Here is a 26,494-nt window from a genome sequence, read left to right as displayed (position 1 = left end):
TGTTCAAGTCATCTTTATGTGGTTCTATTTGTCATATATTATATAATAAGTTCAATGTTATTACTGATTAATACCCTAATAAGCTCAAAGCAGGTTTTATCAGCCTGATTGATCTACAGAAATTGTAAAGAAGACTGTCCACATAAAAAATCTTTAACACAAATTTGCTGATCGATGTATTCGGATTTTTGTGCGGTATCAAGTTTCCAAAGGAACCGAAGAATTGTTGTGTCTTAGCATTTATAAAAACATTTCTGTTCAGATATGTGTCGCCACCGTCAATTCCCAAGCGATTCTGATCAATTTTAGAAGATATTCAGATTCTAGCTGTGCACAACAAATATACATATAGACATAAATGTGTGAAAGTTGAAAAGAAAATAAACTTAGGGAATGGATAAGAATTAATGACAACATTATGAAATGTCCATTTTGGATTTGTTAGTTTAAGGCCGTATAATATAACATAAATGTTTTATAATTTCTTTGGAGGGGGTCATGTTCTCAACTTTCCGAAATTTGGTCCACTTGACATGGAACGACCCAATTGTACATTTTTATCCTTGTTGTTTTAATAAATCTTATTTAGCTTTATTGCTACACATCCACAACACTTGTGAATTTTGATTAATCGAATTTCACCTAACTGCGAACATGTTATAGAACTAGAAATGTAAATTGATCATTTCGTGATAAAACTGTGAAAAATCCAATAAGCGATGTCATTACAATGAAATGCTGCTAATCGTTGACAAATGTCTTTTGGTTCGAAAAAGTGCATAGCAACGGGAAGTACTTTCAAAACCATTTCAACAGCTCGAGGATCATGTATCATTTCATATTAAAGTGCTATTCCCCATGTTTTTCAATATTGTAAAGCTCTATTTGTTTAATACTATTATATTCTATACAATTTATAATGTACAATAGATGTATTAATAGTAAAGTATTTGGAATGATTGCGTTCAGGTGTAGATCCCATAAAGATAACTGTCTTTTATAGATTCCCTTTTTGAAGTTCTACATGAAAACTGATCCGTATTTAACCAAGTTAGAACGTGTATCTGTTTGCCCGTCAGGGCAGAAAGGTAAGACTTTAAACCGCATTTCATTTCATTTTTATTTAACCACCCTAGAACGTATTTCATTTATCCAAGTTAGAATGGGTATCTGTATTCGTCCAAGTTAGAATGGGTATCTGTATTCGTCCAAGTTAGAATGGGTATCTGTATTCACCCAAGTTAGAACGTGTATCTGTATTTATCCAAGTTAGAACGGGTATCTGTATTTAACTAATTAGAACGTGTATCTGTATTTACCTAAATTAGAACGGGTATCTGTATTTATCCAAGTTAGAATGTGTATCTGTATTTAACCAAGTGTGCACCCGTGTCGATATTTAACTACTGCTAGGTTCCAACTGTCGTGCGATGTGTTACGATAGGATTGTCCTTGTTGAGTCCACTATCTGGTAAGTCCAGATAAGTTCGGATACGTTTCGATACGATCAACACGATTGCTACGACTGACCTCATTATATGATGCGACCTGATAAGATCACCACGATTACCCCACGATTTTCAGACCTAACTTTATATTTATTTTGTGCAATTTCCACATGGCAGTTTATATCCTTTATACACACATATTTGTATTTGAAAAACCGTCAATACAAATGATAATAGTTTTTCAGCAATAAACAAATAAATCTATTCCGATTTAATACATCTTGATGTCAAGTTAAGAATCTTAAATAAAATCCCCAGTGACATGAGTAACACGGTTGTCATATCAACATGTTCAAATTATAAATTAAGATGAAGATGATGTATAAATGAGAATGATTAATTCAATTTCAAGAATTGAATTAGTAATATTTAGAACTGTTCATGCAATAATTAGATCTATCTTTACTGGCACAAGTGGGAATAGGTAATTATTTTAAAGTGATATAATGTCATCAACTTCTTCGTTATTTGGATTGAATCGGATTAAAAGCAATTTCTTAAACTTTAAATGAACTAAATCGGTTTAGTAGAAAGTTGACCGGCTATGACACAAACTACTGACTCAACATTCACTAAAACAACACATACACATCAAATCTGCCCCTTTGCCTTATAACTGTCCGACAAACGACAATTTTCCCTAATCATTGCGATGTTGGGATTTTTTGACATGTCTGTAAAGGAATAAAACAATACCCACCATGCTCCTTCAACGAATGAGTATAGCAATTATAATTTTTACTTTTTTATGCCATTACGAAATTTGAACTCGACATACATATCGGTTTCAAATTATGTATTCGATTTAAAATAAAAACAGAATATTATAAGGAGTCATGTATGTAACGAACCGTAATTAAAGCATGGTTTAATCGCATGGAATTGGATTTAAAGACCGGGATTATATACCTATTTTATAAACCGAAAGGTAAACGATCTATATAATACACGATTAAAAAAAACAATATATAGATTCGGATATAGTTAATTTTAGCTTGTAGGTTTGTAGATTATTAAGTAGTATTATATGATTTGCATTAAAACATCTATTTCGTTACCTACAATGCAGATTACAAACTGAGATTATATAATTTTCACAAAAACATCTATTTCACTACAATCCAGATTATCAACTCAGGTGATTTCAATACCTACAAGCCATTATGATTAGAAATTTTGCTCGACACCATCTATTTCGCTACTACATTGCAATTCATCCAATGATATAATTTGCTCAACGCCATATTTATAACTACCTACACTGACCGGTCATCTAATAAAATTACACAATTTACATTATAAACTTTATTTTACTACCGTGTGAATAAAGGTATATAACTCGAAACACCAAACCGGAAAGCGAAACTACGGTACACATTAGAAAGAAATCAAAATTCTTACCTGTTCAGAAGCAGTTCACTTCACTATAAAACAACTGTTATGGGCCATTACGCCAATTTCCTATACATCCTTATTTAACTATGATGAATTATAAACTGTTAAGATGCAATTATCCAGCCCTGTACTTATGATTAATATCAGGTTTTAGTACTTTCTGGAACTCAAAGAATTCATATCAATTACCGCTAATCACCTTAAGACTTACAGCTCATGCCAACTCCCATGCGTCAAATTGAACTACAATAAAGAGTACGTTCTTGTCTAGGAATTTAAATTAAAATCAATGCAGCCTTTTCACTCTATCTTTAATAAATATTAGCCAGATCAATCATAACCAATGAGTGTACCGTTTAGTTATAAATAAAGCGAAACACCTTGTTAATAATATCACATGCCTCCGATTCTAGAATCTGTGATTTACTGCACACCGTAGAAAAAAAAAGTCTATATCAAAAATCAACTGTCAGGCCGTATGGCATAGTGTGGCGTAACAAAGCGTCCACCAGCGTATTGATCAGAAACCATACTAAAGAAAGCGATGAGATGGTGCCTAGCGTCGATAGATCCTTCGGCCATAAGCATAGACATTATCAAATATCGTCAGTATGAAAGAAAAACTCACAGAAGCTTCTGGCACTACGGCTCCAACATGTGTGTAGTTCTCACGGATCCAAAGCGAGTTTCAGCAAAGGAATCCGCACCATCAATGGCAATGGGAAACTTTTATCTGTTCTAATGAATAAAGAAGCTAGCTGCACTTAGTTAACATTTTTATCGCTGTAGCCTTTCAGACAATACTTGGGTAAACGGCATTGCCATGCAAATAAAGCTTTATATCTACACATACACGACAGACCAGGTTATTACAGTAATGAGATATGCCTTTGATAATATAGACTGCGGTTTGAAAATACACTATACATCGAGAAAGCTTAATATTAGATATAAATACATATCCTAAAAAAACCCAACTGAATTATATGTTCTATGATGCAAAAAGTAGGATGTATCCACTAATGTGTAGTGACATAAATAGTGACATCTTTTTTAAAAAGTCCTCAGATACGAACATATATTTCCGCCACAAACTGTCCCTTACAGAACACTTACACTCGGTATGAAGATGGCAACCTGACAAAAAGGGTCTTGATACGTCTTGAAATGCCGAACTTGGAAAACAAAAAACTATCTTCTTTAGCTCTTAAAGGCCATTAACTCTTCAAGCTAAAATAAGGAAAGCTAGATCAGCTTCAGTAACAGCATAGTCACGTGTCACCATTCACATATACAAGAATATCCGTTCACCACAAATGAACGATTTTTTTTTATTTTTCTGACATGTTATTGACATAAAGACATTCAAGTACATGTGCATGGAAGAGACGACATCAGGATTTTCAAAAAAGTGTAGAATTATCAAAAAGATGCCAGGGTACAGTTCAAATATTTCATTTTGATAATCAAATTGTTTTACTGCTCAGTTAAAATTAAAAACTTAGCAAATTTGATGTCAACGGTTGCTGTTTGCTTAAGTGACATGGGATTTAACGACCTACGGATTTGTACCAACCGGGCTAATGAAGACAGACATACGTCATACAGTCTGCTGTGAGAAATATTTTCGAATTCCAATTGTCAAGAGTGTTTGTGTGAGAAAAAAGATTTACTAAATAATCAGTAAGCAATTTAAAAATGGTCACTGGAAACAAGTTGAAAAGGACCATGCAACTTTGTAGAATATGTCTAATTATCGATATTGTTTCTGAAGATATTTAAAGATTGATGCACAACTACAGAACCTAACAAGCATCACTATATTTTAATCATGTATATATCGGCTATAGAGACATTGAAAAACCCTTCAATTTGAAAGGTGCCATAAAAACAGGAATTTCTAATCCTAGCCCTTATTAATTTTATGAGCATAAAACTTGTTTCTACTTGTCATATTTGCATTATCTTTTTATACAGGCAAGTAAGTGCATGTCTGACAGGGTTTCCCCATTCGGACGGAATGGATCGAAGCTGTTCTGCATGCTAAAAGAGACACTTAAACTGATCGGTGAAAAGATTGAAGATGATCGTATGCAGCCATCGATAGACCAATACCTGACAGCGCTCTTAAACAAATACCTATGGCGCTGGGAAAACATTTAAGCTGTAATTATATTGAATAATTTATACCTAAGAGATCTTTATAACGCATGAAATAAATCTATATCCGTCTATATGCAGATCAAAATCATCCATATATGTTTTAAACAAAAATAACAATGGCAAATAGAAGCAGCTTGTATGGCTAATTAAATGCTTCTTTTCCTTCGCTAATTGGGTAGTTATGATAGCTAATAGCCCACGGAATCGTGTTCAGTGCAAAGATGGTGTGTCTATTAAGCTGCCATGTTTATGAAATAGAACATTATCCATACATTGATTCGCTTGTTAGTGAAAGAGGAATATCAAAATATTTACTTGACTTTTAAAATTGCTTTCAATATTTGTTGAGACTACCACGAAAGAGAAGTGTACGTATTTCTCCGAACTCTTTAATAGTTAGAGATATGCGTTCAATTTAATCGTTATATTGTTGCCTTCATATAACAGTTGCAATCATGATGACGTAAATATATGAGCCTCTATGAGGAAAAACGATGTCGTGATAACCGTTATTGAATAAACAATTTGCTGAAATCACTAACAGGCGTGCCTAATTGCTATGAAATGTTGCAAATTAACGCCAAACACGCAATTATGCAAGGGTCTTCAAAATGTGGAGGAACGTTCATTTGTATTACGAAAGCGAGCCAACTGTTATTCTAACGTTACATTCTTCCTCAAAAGCAATATAAAATGTAAAACACTTTTAGTAAACTAAAATCAAACAGGTAGTTCTCTATTCAAACAAAAACGTTTTCTATTATTACAAATAAATGATAAAACAAGAACAAATTTCCGTCAACAATTTTATCGATCAATATTTATTCAAGGTAAGACAATAAAAAAAAGTTGCTAATGGCAGAGACGCTTCGGGGTGATTTAAATCTTATGCTTTCTTTTATGTTTTTTTTTAAATTTAGCGAGGAGAAAAAAAGATTGACAGCAACTCAAGTCAAGACTCAAATTGGCAATAACAGAATGTAAATGTGAATTATAAAATGTGTTTGCGGAAATGACTCCTATCATAAAATGGATTCAAAAGTTCGGTTAAAGGGATAGTTCCAGATTTCACAGGACATCGCAAATAACCTATCTACTCTGTCTAGAATATAAAATTAAAATATAAAGTCATTGGGAAAGGCTTACTAGATTTGCTTAACGGGAATAGGTAACTCAGTTAAGGAATGAATTTCATTCCTCAATTGTATATGACTGACATATAATAATCGTCACGATGGCTTACTAATATAATGGAAAAATATATAGGAAGGTTATGCAGATACATAGTTGGAAATTTGTGCACTAGTGACCTATCCCACAACGAAATTGGGAATTGCTTTTTCTTTTTCCTCTAAAGAGTATCACAGAACTTTAGATAGCTATACAGGTCTAGAATGAAGGTTTATAAGATTCATGCACAGCAAAATAACCAATATTCTTCACTAATATATATCTGGGATTGCTCCAGTAAGGTAGACGATCCTAGTTTTGTTACTTGTCAGGTATGGCCGAGACCGTTGAACCCTCTATGAAAACTCTTAAGTTTTGCTACGCTTTCTCTCAAATAAAACAATTTATTGTATTGCCCAGCTCTTGACATAATAATTTCTTTTTGTTTAAAGCACAAGTGAGTTATTCAACAATCTTATCGTTTAATTAAAAGAGATTTGGAAGTGGTAATAGTTTTTGCAATCATCGGTTTTAGGCATTAGCGTTTATTATGTCGTGTTTGGTCTTTGCATTTACTCATCTGTGGCAAGGCTGAAGAAGAGGATAAAACTTGATACGGAGATAAAAGAGTTCGATTATACCCCTGTCTGTCCAAATATCAGCTCGACTTCATACAAATGGAAGCCTATTGACAATCGAACCTTGTTGTACGGGAGGATTTATTTGAACCATCTTTTCTGGCAAACTAAGATCGAATTTAGAAAGAAAGCCTTAAGAAATGGAAGGCGATAAGGGTTGAGAAATTCGATTTGGCTATTTACTGAATACAGTTTTCAACCAAACCAAATAGCCTTTTTGATACAGACATGCCTGTTAATAGAATCAGACTTCCCCTGACATGTTCCATTTGTTTGTTTTCAATTTTCGGTTCTGGCCCGAATCGAAACTATTCAGGTTTTTATCAATATTGAAGCCCTCAAGGAGGAAACGCATTTTAACGTCAATAAACGCCACAAGGCAAACGACATTTGATGAAAGCCTAGACGTACATGGTATTCAGGGGACGGCGACTTGCTCGTATAAATAGAGAAATGGTTAATTGCTTAAGCGCGGCTGATTTGGTTGGGTATTGGCAGCCAACAATGTACTCACTTTAATTCTAACAATTAACCAGACTAACGTAAGACTTATTGAGGGAACTCTTACACAATAAAAAACCCAGAATTCCCCAAAGTTTCAAACATTCCATACTATGAATTATATATATATATATATATATATAAATGTTTTCTGTATAAAATAAATCCGACGTCTGTAGTTGTTGTTGAATTCCCCAAAGATATTTTTAAAGAAATGTTGATTTGAAAAAGTTAGAATGGTACACATCGTTAGCGATTTATCAGTTTTAAGCCTGGGGTACCTGTAACGCCAACTTCGAAAAAACACTAAATTATACTATCAATGTCTGTTTTATTCGCCCGTAAAAAACTAAAATTCCATATCCGAAATATTCATCTGCCTGTGATCGGGTTGGGGGTACAGTCCAAACGATTTTGTTTACATCGTTCCTGCAAAACGGTATTATCTTTCACCAAAATCGCCATCAAATAGAATAGGGGAGCACACAAGGATGAGATACTTTTGTATTTAATGAATGATTTATAACAATTGAAATGGAAGCGCCATCGCCTGTAATGTCCCCGCAAGAATAACTTGTTATCTGTGTGAACTTCTCAATTATATGAAAAGTGGTATGAGGTATTCTAGAAAGTATAACGTGCCCTGTCATGTCCAGTCAGTACACTAATAATATACAAAAGTCCAGCAAATCTTTGCTAGCTACGTGAATAAATAACCCCCCAAATCTATTTTTAAAAAGTCATTATTCAAATAAAGTTAGCTTTAGTTATTAGATGTATCATTTGTCGACAGGAATAAGAGGGTAGAATTTTATTTAAAACCTTGAAATAGACAAAATGCGTCTTAAAGCCCATATTAATGTAATATGAATGTATATAAAGTGATTTACATTCATTTATAAAACAAATAATTATTGTAATTTCTAATATGTTCAGCGAAATACATGAACTGTCCAAACTGAACGACAACGTTTACGCCTGCTTAGTCACTTCCAAACGTTTTTATATTATTATTTTGCGGTTTTTGAATCAGCCATTACTAATTACTTCCGCATTTTGTCTTGTAGGGCACGTTTTCTTTGTTCATTACAGATGGCAACCGAAACCATATAATTGTGTACAGATTATAAAATGTTAATTGTGTCTTAAATATTGGATATTAAGATCCCAGATTTTCACGGCAAGATAACAACACCAATATTGATTTTATGGACCAATATTGAGTTTTTAATTCGTATTTCTAATTTCGAATATTATTTATATAAACAGATATAAAAAAAAAAGACACAACATTTAGGTCCAAATATTATTGAAATTAACCAATTTTGACCATTTAAACTTTATATTGGTTAAGACACTCCTCTTTACAAGGCATTTCTCTTAGCAAAATATGGTATAATAAAAACTCTTCTATCATTTTCGTAAAAGCCAGTCCATTCTTCATGAAGTTTATTATGGGTATACTCTGGTGTGTTTAATTCGACAACAGCATTTTAACATCAAAATAGTACATAATAACGGTGGGTTTTTTGGGGGGTTTTTTTGGTAAATTTAGTATCACAAAACCTTCTAAATTGTTTTATCCTCGTCTCCCTCCAGTAATTCCCTTGTTCATTTAAACAGAAACAAAAACAGTATACTTGAATTTAATTGTTAATTAATTTGTAGGTGTAATATATATGACAACCCGAACCAGTTAATTTTGAGCATTGAACAGTTAACTCGTTACAATTGGAGAATAGCCTGAGAAATAAAAATCGGCATGGTTATCGAATAACTAATTTATCTAGAGATACTGCCTAAACAAGATACAAAAGGCAATTTTGTCTTACTCGTGTTAAGCCCGGCTGTGGGTAGGATATCCCGCTTCACGCTATACAACTAATAAATAGCCAATATATTTTGGGATAACATGGTGAAAGTAACCCAATGGCTTGATATAAATCGATTCATCTCGATAAAAAGACATTTATCTTACTAAATCGTGTTTAATACCAAATTAACGCCATAATAGCAGAGACTAAGCGTCAGATTAGGCAATAATTTACAGATAGATACAATGGAATACAAATGTGCCACAAGAGTTTGAGATCTTGTGTAGATTGTATTTGTATTGATATGCTATCGGCAATTAAAGCAACGAGTTATGATTGAAAACAGACGTCCAACTACAGCAACATATTGTTTAAAGAAGCGTGGTGGCAAAAACATGTTCTAACGATAACATTTGAGCTACGACAATTTTAAATCAACGACATTCTCATTTTTAAAAAAAATATCATTCGCGCCAAAAGACCTATATTGTCTTAGCGCTCTCTTGATATGTGTCTTATAACGATGGGTGCAATTAACGATTACACTTGAAGATAGTGATTTACACATATTGATTATGAATTGAACAAATATTTAAATATAGCCTTTGCATCAGTTGCCGACAATGATATGATAATAAACCCAAAGATTATTAGATAAAATCTAGGATTCTATACCTTCATTTAAATTCTTTAAAAATTAATCTTTTTCACACCTTTAATTTACTGAAATCTTGTACTACCTGTCTTGTTTATAATCAGCCCTTTGTTTAACTAATTTCAATTTCCGTATGTGTTATTGTTCGAGCAGTAGACGTTTAGAATGAACCGCCAATCTCACTCCACACTATTCTACCAGAGTCGATATATTGATCATGGTCGACTTTTCCAAACATCAACGAATTTTTGGCGGACTGAATCGCGGTGACAGTCTTCTTTACCTTGGTTATAATCCGACGCTGCCACTGAGCAATGGACGTCTCCTATTCTACAAACCATATCATAGTCCAATGATAACCAAAAATATTCCAAATATAGATTATTAATATGTTATACAAGTTACAAAAAATTCAAGTCAAGGATTAGTCACTTTAAACTAACATATTTTTGTGTTCTGGCCTATTCAATAATATATGATTAAATATAATAATACATAAATGGAATGATTAGATTATTTAAACCACAATCGATCAGGGAAGTCCGGCAGGAAATCGCCCAAGGCCGAAATGTTAAATCACATGTCGAGACAGCTTAACATGAGGGATTAGGAGGGCACGCTATGCATTATTCAGTATTGAATATTGAATTATGGAGATAATATTGTAATGTCTAGGCTTATTTGAATGAACTTGCCACCCGAATTGTACAATAATTCTTTTGCTCTGTTAAGATAAACACCCCAAACAACTGGACCACTTACCCTAGGCATATAGATTTCCTGCGTTAGCGGTTCGCGGCACAAACGAGGTCATTTACGCGTAGGGGTCTTTAGCAGTGGGAGGAATCCGAAGGACTCGGAGAAAACCGACGAGGTTGGACCCTAATCCCTGTCACGTACGAGCGGGTAATCGAAACCACGCCACTTAACTCAATGACAGACCTTCTGGTTCAACGCACACGCGTTAACCATTCGGCCACTCTCCCCCTTGTTTTAATAAATAATCCCATGGCCCTTAAAGTATTTATAGCATGACGAATTCTTTTTGGAGTTATTAATAATGATTTTGGCAGGGATTCTGCCTCCCCTGTCATTAGTGATATATTCTATCAGAAATGCGAGATAAAATCGAAGACTATTGGAAGAAACAATTTATGTTAATCCCAGTTGAAAGGGACTTAATCAACGTAATCTGCGTGGTCTTATATTAAACCATTACATTGATAAATATAACAATTGCCTGCCATTGGGAACATAACAATTAGTTCCGATTTACGTTGGGACAAAAAGAATGTCTGGAACCATTCAATTACGCCAATGGCGGTATCATAGTACCCTGTCTTTGCTGCACAATTGATCTTGATGAGCGATGGCTTATATTCATTATTTCTCCCGATATAAGACGATAACAAATCGATGATAAGCATTTAGACGGAATAAAATTCATTTAATTTACAGTTCCAAATGAATTATACTGGATAACACAACGCATCTGGTCAAAGGCAACCGGAAAGCAGAAGATCTAAATCAAATAACACAAGCTTTGGTTTATTTAAATATTTTCTTTTTATCTTTTTGTATGTAGATGATCATTAAAACGGGCGTAACGCTCAAGTACTTATATCGAAAACAACTATTGTATAAGTTCAGCATCATAACAAACGTAATATGGGGGTCATTTTGTTTCTATAGAGGCACATGTGATTCTATTTTCAGATGTTGTCCGAGTCAAATCAATGTATTATTTCACTAATTTGTCTTTCTGTTTTATTGTTCTCTATCATCGATGGTAGTATAATATTATGGAAAATTAGAGACATCAACCCAGCTGAGCAAAACGAACTATTTAAATGTCAACAATGTAATATAACTCAGCAGTTTGTCTTTTTCAAAGCAAAAAAAACATTAAAAAATGTTATTTCTACTCGGAATACAGTCCTCAGTTCAACTACATAATTGACGACAAAGATAAATAGTAACAAAATCTTAAGAGGCATGCCGTTATTAAATCTAGAATCATAAACTAAGTCAACCCAATCTTCTTCTAAAAGGCACGTATCAAATTGATGGCAATATCGCATTCCTGTCTGCTGTCAAACGACCTAACAGTAAGACGCATTTCCTGTATTACGTTTTCATTCAATTATACATGATATAAAATAGCTATATTTGGAGCTACTAATATTTTAGGAAGCGGAGTTGAGTGGGTTACTGCCAGACTTGCTAACAAACACCCTGGAAGGAAAAGCGATGAAATTACCTCCATTATTCAAAGATGGCGACTCAGACATCCAACGCGTAACCCACCATTTAATCCTACGCTGGTATTGAAGAGTAAATCAGTTTATTGGCGCCCCTGTTTCAATAAATCTTCACCTTCATCTATCATTGTATGTTTTACTAGATCGCAGTCTATTGAATTCTGTACACAAGACGATTCATCGACTTTTCAACTCAAACATCCTTCTATTTACCCATGAGCATTGCATAAGTAAATCAAATAGCTTGTCATTCAAATAATAAAATATTATACTCTGGCTAGTTAAAATTACACTTTGTCCAATTTCGTTAATAGTATGTATTAATATTCAAATTTAAAGAGAGAAGTTCGCACTATTAGCTTAAAACATAGACAATGAAAGCAACGATATCGACAGTATTGGGGTTATTTGCTGGCATTGGACCATAACCCTCCTCTCCCCCCTTTGTCTCGGCAAAATTTATTTTCCAGCCGCGCTCAACAACTGACTTATCAAGTAAAATAATGCTGTTTGGGGATATTTAACTTCTTCAATATCAATTTAAGAAATTTTAAAATATTGTTCACCTCGGAAAATCTGCGAAAGCCACTGCATACACACACACAAAAGGTAATGCTGAATGACATCCACAATAATAATAATAATAATAATAACAATAATAATATAAATAAAATTACAACTTATCCAAATTACCTATCGTAAGTAATTTTTGTTAATCAAAATGGTTTTATCGCGGAAGTTGTTTACTTAATTGGAGATCAGCTAGAAATAAAGCAGATGAATTAAATGGATATTTTATAGAAAATGATTTTGACATTGTTATTTTAACTGAATCCTGGATGAGAGACAATGATAGTTATGTTATAAATAAGTTAGTACCCGAAAATTATGACTATTTTCTATCAATCAAAACAGAAAAAACAGTTGGCGGTTTGGCTTTTCTCTACAAAACTTCTCTTAAAGTCCGATGTATTCAAGGTCCAAAATGCAATAGCTTTGAATACCTGCAGACTGATGTACAATTCGACAGCAAAGTAATCAGCTTCATCTCTATCTATAGATCACCATACTCTATTGTCAATAAGGCAAGTATTAATACTTTCTTTTCTGAATTTCAAGAACTACTACACAACAGCTTAACTAACTCGAAGGAAGTCTTTATCTCTAGTGATTTTAATATTCATATATAGATCTTTTAGATGATCCGAAAACAGTAGAATTCCAGAACATTCTTCATTCGTTTAACTTACATCAGCATGTCACCGACTCTACCCACTGTAAAGGTCATATTCTTGACTTGGTCATTACAAGAGATAATACGACCATACTTAACTTAGTAGATGTTATAAAAATGATCTAATATCTGATCATTTCAACATCATTAGTCAACTGTGCTTGAAGTAACCGAAACCTCAAAAGACCAAAATAACTTACAGAAAGACCAAACATTTAGATATCAACACATTTCCAAGGAAATAATCCTAAGACACAACAAAAAATGGTTTTCTGATGATATTCGTGAATCAAAACTTACCAGGCGCAAGGCAGAAAAGACATGGAGGAAAACTAAGTTAGACTTCCACCGTCAGCTATATCAGCGTGCTCGCATAGACACTAAAAACCTTATCTGTAAAGCTAAACGTGAATTTACTTCACAAGAATTTGCACAAAACGTAAAAAATCCAGGACAACTCTACAAACTTGATAATAATATTTTAAAACGTCCTAATGGTAGTATTCTCCCTAATGGTAGTCCCAATGACGTCTGTGAACAATTTCAAACCTTTTTCTCAGATAAGATAACTAAAATATTATAGATCTGAACTAAGTAACCAGTCATTTCCTGAACCTATTGAAGAATCTGAGTTTAATGGCGATCTCAGTTTTCTTACTTTTTCAGAAGTTTCATAAACCAAACTGAAAGAAATAATAATGGCAAGCTCTCCTAAGTTATGTGAACTTGATCCAATCCCATCGTGGCTACTCAAACGTTGTATTAATGAACTTCTGCCTATTATACATCATCTCATTAATAGTTCTCTACGGTTTAATCTCACTGTGCCCCCCAATCAACTGGTGTTATAGGGTAGTGGTGTGAAAATTTAAGTAAACAAAGGATAAAGAAGTGCGAGTTCAGGGGTACACATATTTCCACTTAACTTGACATTTTTCAGATTGAGATTAAGTATACATCGTTTCTTTTTAGGTAATTTTGAACCCGGACGCCGTCCATTCAGCGAAGAGACAAATTCAGCATAGTTACGCTAAATTTGTCTCTTCGCTGAATGGACGGCGTCCGGGTTCAAAATTACCTAAAAAGAAACGATGTATACTTAATCTCAATCTGAAAAATGTCAAGTTAAGTGGAAATATGTGTACCCCTGAACTCACACTTCTTTGGTCGATAGAAGTTATCTGAATACTTTTGTTAACCAATGCACCGTAGCAACTTTATTGACTAGCCCTTTCTTTATCGTCTCATTATTGTCATTCCCAAATGGGTCTATTCTGATAATACTATTCTGAACAAAACCTGGCCCGAGCACAACTAAGATTATCCATTGCAAGTTGGAATATTACAATCTAATCTTCAGGAGGGAATTATATTTGTATAATACTATACTATAATGAAAGCTTCTTTCGACACTATCTCACGGACTCGACTTTTATATAATTGACTACGGATTGCAAGAAGGAAAGTAAATCAATTTCCATTCGATCGAAACATTGTGACTCGAACGAACAGGTTTCGAAATGCCATTTGAAAGTCAGGCTTCACTCAGTGCACTAATATTTCATTGGACTGATGAATCGGGCTTAACACCAAACTTAATGTTTTTCAACAGCTTAGCCATCAGCTTAAGCTTATTTAATGTATAGCTCGTATACTTCCAAATGGTATGGTGCGTTATCTATATCAAGAACATTTCTCTTATCAGTCTGTACATCTTACGCACTCCCAATGGATTCATCTTACCGTCCTTCAACACATACAAAACTATCCCACGTCAATTATATATAGTTGATTTTAAACTGATCTGCTTTTAGGGCACAGACGGTTTATTCTTCATTAGTAGAAGTTAGGCTCTAATCACGCCTGTGGGTTATGATCTCCTCCCTACTGGTCACATAAGGTGCTTATTATCAATTATTGTCTTACCGTTTCCGCTTTCCCAGCATAATTTACGACCGACAAAGTCACTGTTCCATCTTATCGATTGATGCCCATTAAAATAGTTCTGGTGGCTGTAAAATTAGAATCTCAATCTAACCCTTCAATTCATTGAAATAATATATACAATTATGTGGGTGCCGAAATGTCAAGAATATCGCCCTAACGATATATGCCACAGGGTCACCTCGGAATTTTCGTCTGTAATAATAATGATGATGAAACTTAGACGCCTGCAATATAGAGCTGTACACACCTTAAAGAATTCCATGTAAACCTGTAACATAATTGGGGATCATTCCATGTCAAGTGGGTCAATTTTCAAAAATTTGGGAAATCGAACCCCTCGAAAAAATCTGGAAAAAAATTGTGGTTTGTAGCTTTAAAATTGACTGAGATACGGGCATTTGAGTTTCATGAGTTACCAATAAGTTTTCGAAACAAAATATATATGTATCAATAATTTACTCGAATTTCAGATATCTTGTTTTTACCTTTCTAGCGAAGATATACAGCTCAAATTGTGCAGTCTTAAAGAAATGTTTGTGTAGATTACGAATCTGCAATCAGATTACAGGTGAGTGGTAGAGTTTGCATGCTACTTGACCATAAAAACCAAAACAAAATTGGTGTAATTATATGTTTTCTGGATTTTGTAGTGCTCCAGGAGTTAAAAAGTAATAGATATAGACACAAATTTTGGACTATCCAGAGATTGCTGGTAGTACTACATAAGAAACATATGAAAACTTTAGACTCTTCTGCTTTATCTATATATAAAGAAACCGTGGATTAGTTTTGTCATAATGCCTTCAAACCAGGAACCTGATTTCCATTTATAGTTGCCCAAAGCATGAATCTATAAGTAGCCCCCCCCCCATCCCCCACATCCCACCCGGATCCATTTAAATGATTTCATAGCACTTCCATTTACTTAAATATTTTTATTTTATATGTCTTGACATTGGATTTGTCTTGTGTTTCTCTTATGTTATGAGAGTTGCGATTCTCCTGTAATACTAAATGTGTTGTAAATCTGTACCATGATTTAAATAACATAAAATACTTCGACATAAAATAAAGTACAGTTAATTAAACTGTTTTATATTTGTGGATGATTACGTAATTGTTACAATCTGCAGGAAGTTCGATTTTAAATGAAGAATTTAAACCTGTAGTTGATCATTGATTCATGATGACCTCTGCAACTCGAAAGTAAGCCTGCGGTGAACTTGAGCCGAAAAACATCAACTTTTTTACCTTAAAAGTCTCACTTTTGTAGAAGTTTGCTCGGTTAATGTCGAAGTCTGCACGTTTCAAATGTAAAAAGCTAGACCAATCAAAAAACGTTAATAAAAGTCATTCTATACGGTGCTTACACAAGAAAGCATGCAGATATCCTTGCAAGCACTAAAATTTCAACCAATCAATATGCGGGAATACTGGGCTTTTGTATCCAACAGAAAAGCTGAAATCTCAATGGCCCCGAAACGTGCATAGGGTAACATGTAGCTTTAAGTTAATTTACAAATGATAGAAATTAGGATCGACTTTCATTATCTTTGAAACGTAATACCAGACATACTCTTAGAGGGAGCACGGATAGAACCAATTTTAGAAGATTGTTAGCCATATTATATATTGGCTAATCTTAACAGCAATTACGTAGAACCATATAATGATATTCTTTTAATATCCAATTCAAATCACATCTGATAAACTGTCCTATATATTTATCTGAAATGGAAAGGTTCCGTTTTATCAGTATCCATTTCGATTAATAGACGTTTTATTTCGTTAATGTGGTCTTCGTTGTATGTCCAATTACTTCTTTTGGACGGCAGCTTTATAGACTTCCCTTAAAACAAATCCCGATCGTCTTCAGATAACTCAGCCGACTATTACAATAACCCTTTGACCTTATTCATTAATTCTATCCGCACAGTCCATACATAAAAGGGAGAACATACTGTCTGTTAAATTAAAAACCAAATGTGAAATACCCTTGCTTAATTTAAGAGTAAAACGGATTGTCATCTGAATCTTCTGTCATTACTGATGTTATAATTGTGAAATACACCAACAACTAGTGAACATTTATTAAAGGGGAATTATAGGAGATTAGATAAAGATCTGACAGTTCTTGCTATAATAGTTCAAACAGATATAACGTAAATAGAATATGCTGAAAATTTCTGTCAAATTGCTTCAGGCCTAGTCTCGATCATCATTACGTTATCAAAAAGTGACTTCAAATCTAGTAAATATCGCAGGCTAACGATCGCATCGAGAGTTGATTATGGTCTAGATAAGTTAATTTATGTCTAATTAACAATTTAGATAACATTTCAGACCTAAAGAAAGACCTACAGTATGCAGATTTAGCTCTTGCATAATGCATGTTTAAGAAAGCTTCATTATACAGTGAACAACTACAGAATAAATTTCTGCCCAAACGACCCCGTGATACTAATTCTTTGTGGTATATAGCTGAACATCTTCTTTGCAATGAAATACCATTAATATAATACAATGTTTTTGATTAGTTTATAATTCTTTTATGACTTACAATGTCAGTGTTAATGAATTGCTATTGAGGGGTGTGGTAGCGTCCACTTGAAACTAACCAGGTCTTTTCAGACCTAATATAAATATACTTTTTGTTTAAAAAACTCACTAGAAACCTAGGAACTAATGACTGCTATAGATAACAGGGTTCGTGATCTACAATATTAGACCATCCAACCCCATTAAAAGATACACTTTGCGAATTCGAGGTATCGAAATAACTTAGCGGTCCAGAAATTCTGAAACAAACCTACTTAATGTCTCTAAACAAATTGTGAAGATCCAATCTGGCATGCTGTTTGAAGAGGAATATCAGGTGGCACAAATGCCATCCTAAATCAATCGAAAAAGGAATTCGCCAAAACTAATAACATCTGAAAGTAGAAATTTAGCCTCTGGGCCCAGAGACTTATAAAGTAAAACGCGTTACAGTTTGAGGAAATATATTTACCATCAATATGACGTCTTGGGGGACGGACGACTTCACATGAAGTTATCACCAACTCTGCTCAGAGCAAATTTCGTGGTTTTTGTTTAATCTAAATCTCAAGACCAAACACAGACAAGCAAATAAATGAAGTAATATTAGTAAATTATGATGTTGTAATAAATCTTGTTAAAGCTGTGCAACTTGTCTAATATAATCAATCACACATACCGAGGAATCACTCATGTGAAAGATTTTACTGTGAGGTGAAAAACAGTGTGTGACATTGGAATTGATTGAGGAGTTACCCGTGAATAAAACGAGTAGCCTAAAATGGACAGTGGGTTTTAATACGCCGATAGAAAAGGTTACTGTTTCAACATCCATCTCCATATTAGACCTTTTATAGACGGTTTACAAATGAGATTGTCTTCTTTCCCGAGATCGCTTTATCTAAGATAGCATTCATACATCATGGGGCATAACCGTTTATAAGACAAAGCGTCTCTGAAAGTAAAACTTCCCCGAGATCAGTTAATCTAAGTTAGCATATATACACACCAAAGGAAATCGCAGGTAATAAGATCAATCCAAACTAAAATTACAATTTTCTGGAGATCAATTTGTCTTAGTTATCATTTATTTATACACCACGTGATATAACTGGTATTAATACCAAGAATATCCGAAAATAAAAATAAACCCTTTCCTGGGATCACTACAACTATAACAGTTGACTGTGTGAAACGAAAGAAGGTGAGTAAAAACAAAGAAACTGAAACAGAATAGTACATACTGGCCATAGCATTCAACGAATTACAGGGTTGCCTGAAAGGGGCTATGATCAATGTGCATGCAAAATGCTTGTAGTCATTCACTCATTCCGAAACGGCATGTTATGACACTCTAATAGAGAGTAAACATGCTCTCTCATGAATATGGAGGAATAATTGGGATTTGAATTACAAGATTCGAAACGATATAAAAGAAAACACTGGGCAAGTGGCCACCAGTTAAGTACTGGATACCTTTTAAACTCGGCAAAATGGCTCTTGTGATGATTCCCTGGTTGTATGTGACAAGGAGTAGGGTCGCTTGTTCAACCTCGTAGGTTTTCTCTGAGTGCTCCGGTTTCCTCCCACAGCTAAAGACCCCTACGCGCAATCGAATTATTGAAAAAAAAATGAACCACGTGTTAGTCTCGAATGGCCTAGTTTGTGTCGAGTGGATGTTAAACTCTATCTCTCTCTCTCTCTGACTCTCTCCCTCTGCTCTTGAGATGTACGATACAAAACAGTAATCTAGTAGTATTCTATCTCCTCTTATCTCTACCAAATGTTGCCAATGTTTCGTATGTAAGGCAATTATGGTCATAGCAATTTTCTCTTCAGCGCCTTAAGATGGTTTGACAGATCCCATCACATTCGTCAATTCAAATGGCTTTTAGTGTGAAGAAAGTTGTAGCTAGCCAAGGGTCAAGAGTTTCAATAGTTTGACCACGCTATAAAACGATTAGAGAAAACTACATCCTCGATCTGATCAATAACCGTTAGTTCTTTCCGACAAAACAGTTTTATGGTCTCTGACAGGAAATTTTCCATATGGATTCACCTTTTCACGATCCTGTTAACAGTCGCCTTTTCACTCTAAGATTACAGTCACTTCTAATGAGAAATATATTTTAAGAAGTAAGATTGTACAAAATGGACCACGAACCATCCATTGTCTTGGAATTGTGACCATATCAAACTTAGATGCGCAATTGTCAAAGCATTAAGCATGCCAAGTACCATGTCAATCGTATGGAGCCTCGAGCGTCGCCACCAAGAACACAAGGCACAAGAAGGATAACAAGAGGAATTTGAAATTCAGCATTGAGGGGAAAAAAGACAATATCGAAACAAAACCGATTTATAATATATTCTTTGAGTTTTAAAAATATAATTTAAAATATAATTTAAAAAAAACACACACCCTAATCAACAACTAATAAAGTGAATTCAACCAAAACTTCATTCTAGAATCAATTTTAATTGCAAGAACTTGTTTTGTTTGGAATATCAAACTAATCAATTAAATAAAACATTACCTTTGGAGTACTTGAAAGAACTTCTCGTTTATATTTCGTTTACATCAAATAAGATGAACTTAGCAACCATAACCATTTGGTTTCTGGTTATAGTGTTCCGCAATATAGAAATGGTTAAATGAAAACCAAACAAAACATTGCGTGTATAACCACATCATAAATATGAACAAGGTATAAAAATGCAAATTAAAAGCGAGTGGGGTATCTTTTATGGCATATATTTGGAAAGAAATAAGGTACTTCAGACGCGGGCCGTGACACTAAAGGCAAGCTAACTAAGACGTTATTGATTTGAAATCGAAGGCGATGAATAGACAGGTCTTGACAGGTTTAGTATTATGTCCATCCTGTGTTTCATTTAAATGACACCGATAGACTGATTGATTTTGACAGCGGTCATAGGTGAATTGCTAGCTGATAACATGGAATCAACATGGAATTGGTCAATGCATGTACAACACATGTCAGACATAATCTAATATAACATCTGATGCCCTCCAATCACAACATCAATGATAAGGTCCTAATCGAGGTCTATAACAGGAATTCTGATTGGATGTAAATCTCCTACTTTAATCAAAACTTCATCAAATTAATTGACTTGCGCACTAAGCACGATGATCTCGTCAAATAAAGAATCGGCAAAAATTCAAGATTGTTAGTGACCTGTAAATTGCAAATTGGGTTTCTTCGTGTTTACAGTCCGTCTGAAAACATGAAATTCAAGATTGGGTTTAACATACTTAGAGGAAACATTCAACAAGATCCATTACAGTCTTGAAAACAGAAATGAAGAAACCACCTTTAATCAAAATACACAAATCTATTAAATGGTGTACTGTAGTCTTTGTAGATGGTACGGATCTATTCATGACATCGATATTATATATACATGTCGTAAAAGTTCCAATTATAAATTTATCCTGTATAGCGTTCATAAACGGGTGGATAACTTCGAAATGTGCCATCGAGATATCCGATAAGGTTTCTTTTTATGCCCTAGTGGATAGTCCCACGCGGCTTTAGAAAATTCACTTACACTAACGGAGTTATCTCCACAAATTTTAAGTTCTATAGGGTTCTATCTCACCAACTTTTAAAAACAATTCTGATGAGAACTCAATCAAAATTCACGCCCAGAAATCTTTTGGATTCATCCTTATGCGTTCACAAGATTTCATGACGTAAACGGAGTGACAACATAAACGGGTTCCGCCTTAGGTCCAAATCAACAACTTAACCAAGTTTAAAACATTTCACGTGTGCCTATCGGGTTCTCGCGGTTTATAAGCCAAAATATTACTGGAGGAATATCTCCCCAAAACACGTTCAAAAATGATCTATTTCGACGAGTCAAAATTTGTAATATGTCTTTTCAAAAAATGTATATCCTAATGAACAATTCCGCCGATTTCGAAAAACCCCCCAAAAAACTGTCAAGACATTCGACGACAATCTACGCCCACATTAAAAGTGGTTGTATTATGTTATACAAAATGACGCAGAAAAACTGTTGACGGAAGAATAAAACCTATACCATTTCAAGTAATGGTCCATCGATATATTATAGCTAGAAGGAAGCTTAACGTGATGTAAAAAAACACTTTGTGTATTTTGAAATACCACGTTGTTTGTTAAAGAAAAACATGAAATATGTCAACCTACACTACAACCTATGGGATTTAATGTACATGCTGATGAAGGAATTTAGATCTGATTTATATTAGGGAGTTACGTATCAACGAGATATTATTTAACGCCCACTCGACACAAACTAGGTCATTTCGGGACTAACATTGTTCAGTTTTATTTCAATAATTCCCTAGCGCGTATGGGTCATTAGCAGTGGGAGAAAACTGGAGGACCCGGGGAAAACCCACGCGATTGGACAGGCGAGCCTACTCCTTGTCACATACAAGCGGGGAATAAACGGAACGAAATTAACCACTAACTTCACATTAGTGTCACAAAGCATCACATCGATGTTAGAATTCAAATCTCCTTTTCAACACCTAATTGCAATAATTACATTGAAACACTTAGATGTATAAGGAACTGGAGATTTCAAAACCCCAAAGTTGACGGACTTGTCCCAAATAGTGTCTCTTAAAATATAATTAATGTAGAATGTGATTGACAAAAATCTCATTGCCTGTAAATCTATTCAGGAATCAAGCGTAATCTGAGTTGTCATTCATCGATCAGCGAGAACTCGCGTCTATTAAGTTGGACAAGCAGTATGGGGTTTCCTCTCATTTTCCCTCTAATTATTCTTGAAGAGGTGGAATCACGATAAACCAACGGACGTTATGAGAATCGGACATTATTACAAGTAATTGACATGCATTAGAATGCAGAAAACTCAAATAAAAACAAGCTTTATAAATATTCATGCCAGGATTCACTACTAAATCGAAATCTTTTGAAGAACCCCGACAGTACTCCATGTGAAGTTGCTACAATAATTGATATTGAAGAAGCTGAATTCGGTGGGATATTATTTCATTGATAAAATCAATATTCCCCCGTTTTATTAAAGTAGGGACAGATTTAATACCAGTAACTACTTATCGCGATACATAATTTGTTTCGCTTATATTTGCATTTCCATTTTGTGTAGGTGTCAAGCAACAATGAAAGTAGAAAAACAATTAATACGAGTAGCTACTTATCAAACTATATGTAATTTATTGCGTTTATATTAATCTTTACTTTCTGCAGGTTTCCAAATAACCGTGCGAATTTGCATTTTTTGGAAAATATTAAATATAACAAACTATTAACGCTAGAAAACTTTCTATCGGATAAAAACAGGCCCATCAACAATTAGATTTTGCAGAGAAAGAGAGGGAGATAGAGAGAGAGAGAGGGGGAGGGGGCGGGGGTGATAACTGACAGGAGACCTTACACCATGTTAATTACAAGCCCGGGATCGAATCCACAAGTTAGAATCAACGTCAGACCTGAAGATCTAAAGTGCATTATACCGTGAAGCATTAAGATAGAGCAAAAACAACTTTTTAAATAAAATATAACCAAGGGAAATAAACGAACATCTTGAATCTTCTGATTGTTTTAGCGGATCTGTATTATTTTAAAACGATGGTTGATTTGTGTAAATTTGTGGAAATGTTACCCATAATGTAATATTATGTCTGAGTGGAACTTCCTTGTCAAATAAATACACTCTAATATTCAATCTAAAAACGAACAAAGGAGTAAAGATTGTATCAAATTGGGCTTCAATTGACAGACAGATGCGTATAATAGAAAAAAACAATAAGCATGCTATTTGACAATCGCGATTCTAAAGATATTACCATCGTGTGTAAAACATGTCAGAACTACCAAATATATTTGTTACCAGTACAATAACCTTATAATTATCTTATGAGATACTTCCAAAGGAACAACACATTTCACTGTGGTTGCCATTGTGTATTATAAGACTGGCATGCTTACCGTTTTCAGAATACATAGAACAACTTTGTACCATGTACGATGGATCTATATTTTACTGAAATCAGATTTATTCTACAGATTTGTAAACATAGGACTAGTGATATGTATTTATTATATTTCGGTTTAAAAGAGAGAGACAAATGGGGTTTAACGACCACTCGACACAAACTAGGCCATTTCGGGACTAACATATAGTGGGAGGAAACCGGACGACCCGGAGCAAACCCACGAGGTTGGACAGGCGATCCTATTGTTTGTCACGTACAACCGGGGAATCGAAAACACGACAGTTGGCTTAACGACAGACATTATCATACAAGGCGCACACGCTAACCATTCAGCTACCCAACTCCCCTATTTCGGTTTAAAACAATGTAGTTCCGGTATTGATTTTTAAAATTTTATATTTATTTCTTTCCAATTAAGGAGAATATTATTGTAAATATATTCGATGCTAATGGCATGTATCTAAGAGCTGGAACTGGAAACACACGGGACACAATTTTATAGAATGCAATTATTGTTTATTACTGAGCAACATTTCCACTAAGATTCACTAGTCTTTATCAAGCAAACCCGTCGATCAAATACAAGTCATTGGGGGTAATCATATTCAATTGTACATAGCAATCTTCCCTATTTTTAAAGTGCGATGAAAAAATGCTGGTATAATACCGAAGGGCGTTATCATCAGATACGTTGTGTGCAAGATAATTATTAGCATGTCTCGGATTGTTCATAATTATTTTACTAAATTACTGTTATTTACTTTTATGCAATGTATGTCCTATATTGTTTATAACTGTATTGCTTGATTGCTAAAGGCTACGGTAAACTTTCTCAGTAATTACTAGTAATTATATTCCATCGTGTTCTGTGTATTTTAATTGTTAAACTTTGAAAGTAGTCCAGAATTCTTCAGAATATCTTCATAGCTGAGAGGTAGTTATCTCCCATGTATTACATACGAGACATGTTTAAATTGTTTGTTGGTTGGACGTAATGTAATTTTGTCTATAATCCGACGCTAGAAACAAGGCATTCGTGTAGTATTCAATATTGTGAAACATAGTTATTAAATCATGGAATAAGAACATTCACATGAATCAATGTCAACTTTCTTACCTTCAGAATACATAATTTTATTTCCATCCCTGCATTGGCCGAGAAAGTTCATTCAGATTTTCCGGCGTGGTCCCCCCGAAATGAGACGAAAAACCGAGGTCCCGTGTACACATTGGCGTGCACGTAAAATTCGATATAAGAGTAGGCCGTAGCGCCGCTGCCCGGGCAAAATTTCCCTCATAGCCCGTCTTCATTAGCCCAGGTTAGGAGCAGAACAGTAGGACGTTAAACCCCATTTCATTTCATTTCATATTTTATTTCATTTCATTTCACATAATTTTATGAATTAAGGTCTTCCGCGGGGCTTCGGAAAATTGTAGTTCTCTCCCCTTAGTAATTTGTCCCAAGTAAAAATTGATTTGCTTCTGAGCGTTAACATTAAACGATACATATCCTGTATATAAACTTAGCCATTAACACCACTCTCAAACTCAATGACCTAAAGAATAGTTCTTTACAGATTGTTCGGTGACGGGGTATGTTGGGTGTCTGAGAATGCATATTTAATTTATTCTAAAACAGAATTCATTTTTCGAAAGGAGGGCCTCTCCCGGGGCCCACAGTAAAATCAGTGAAATCTTTGACAAACAAAATAAAGAAACTTTGATCCGCCAAGTGCACAGCTTCAATTAACGCGAAAATTAATAAACTCGTGCATGGACGTGACAGGAGCCATAACTCGGATTAACTTAAATTACTCGAATGCTAATAATATTGTAGATATTGCATTCCCCTACATCTGTTAACCGGGTCAATATAGAAACGGTACAGTATTTATGGATTATTTATATTATTAGGGAGCATTTTTCAAAAAATTGAGTTGTCCATCTTTCAAATAAGGCTAAACAACGAAATAAACAATGCCATATCCCCAAACCCATTTATAGTTTCACCTAATCATACATATTTTGTCTTAATCTATGGTGTGCAAGAATGCTGTTTGTTATCTCATGTCATCGCTGGTCAGGTCATGTAGCTAAACTGAAGGTGTTGCTCTCTTCTGACTAACACCTTTATTTATTTAGATGTATTTATAGGTTTTGCACTTTTTCTCAAATATCTGTTATTGAGTCAAGTGGCGTGGTTTCGATCACAGGTTATATGTGAAAAGAAATGAAATGGGGTTTAACGTCCTATGTGACAAGACGTAGTAAGGCCACCTGTCCAACTTCGTGGGGTTTTCTCTGAGACCTCTACGCGCATGCGAATTATTGAAATAAAATTTAACCATTATTTTAATACCCGAATGACCCAGTTTGTCCCGAGAGGACGTTGTATCCCATTTGTCACTCTCTATGTTACTTCTATGTTTTGGAAAGATCTATTAAACAATCAATTAAAAAAAACTTTGAGAAGACCACAAATTTGCCTTCTAATGCGGAAGCCTGCAACATACTAGACCTCCATGACACCTAATAGTTTTGTTAAATCCAGGGAAAAAACGATATCATGTATTATTAGTAATTTATAGCCATAGTGGCACAGTCCGAGCTTCTTCAACATCAAAGTTTCGACTTCTATTGAATATGATGTGTGCGATTATTTC

The 26,494-nt window shown here is 34.4% G+C and overlaps 1 protein-coding gene across 2 annotated transcripts in view; it reads right to left on the bottom strand.

Moving 5' to 3' along the window:
- Positions 1-26,494, bottom strand: part of LOC126815620 (potassium voltage-gated channel subfamily H member 6) — a 190,476-nt gene that overhangs the window by 58,983 nt on the left and 104,999 nt on the right. The window contains exon 1 of one of the 2 annotated variants that reach the window (XM_050541350.2): positions 2,910-3,443. The exons of the other annotated variant lie outside the window; for it this stretch is intronic. The gene's annotated coding sequence lies outside the window, so the exon portion shown is untranslated. Of the gene's footprint in view, positions 1-2,909; positions 3,444-26,494 lie in introns of those variants that run through there. 2 annotated transcript variants of the gene reach the window in all.

This window comes from Patella vulgata, chromosome 3 (assembly GCF_932274485.2).
Source record: "Patella vulgata chromosome 3, xgPatVulg1.2, whole genome shotgun sequence".
Taxonomy (NCBI): domain Eukaryota; kingdom Metazoa; phylum Mollusca; class Gastropoda; family Patellidae; genus Patella; species Patella vulgata.
This window is presented reverse-complemented; position numbering and strand designations above follow the sequence as displayed.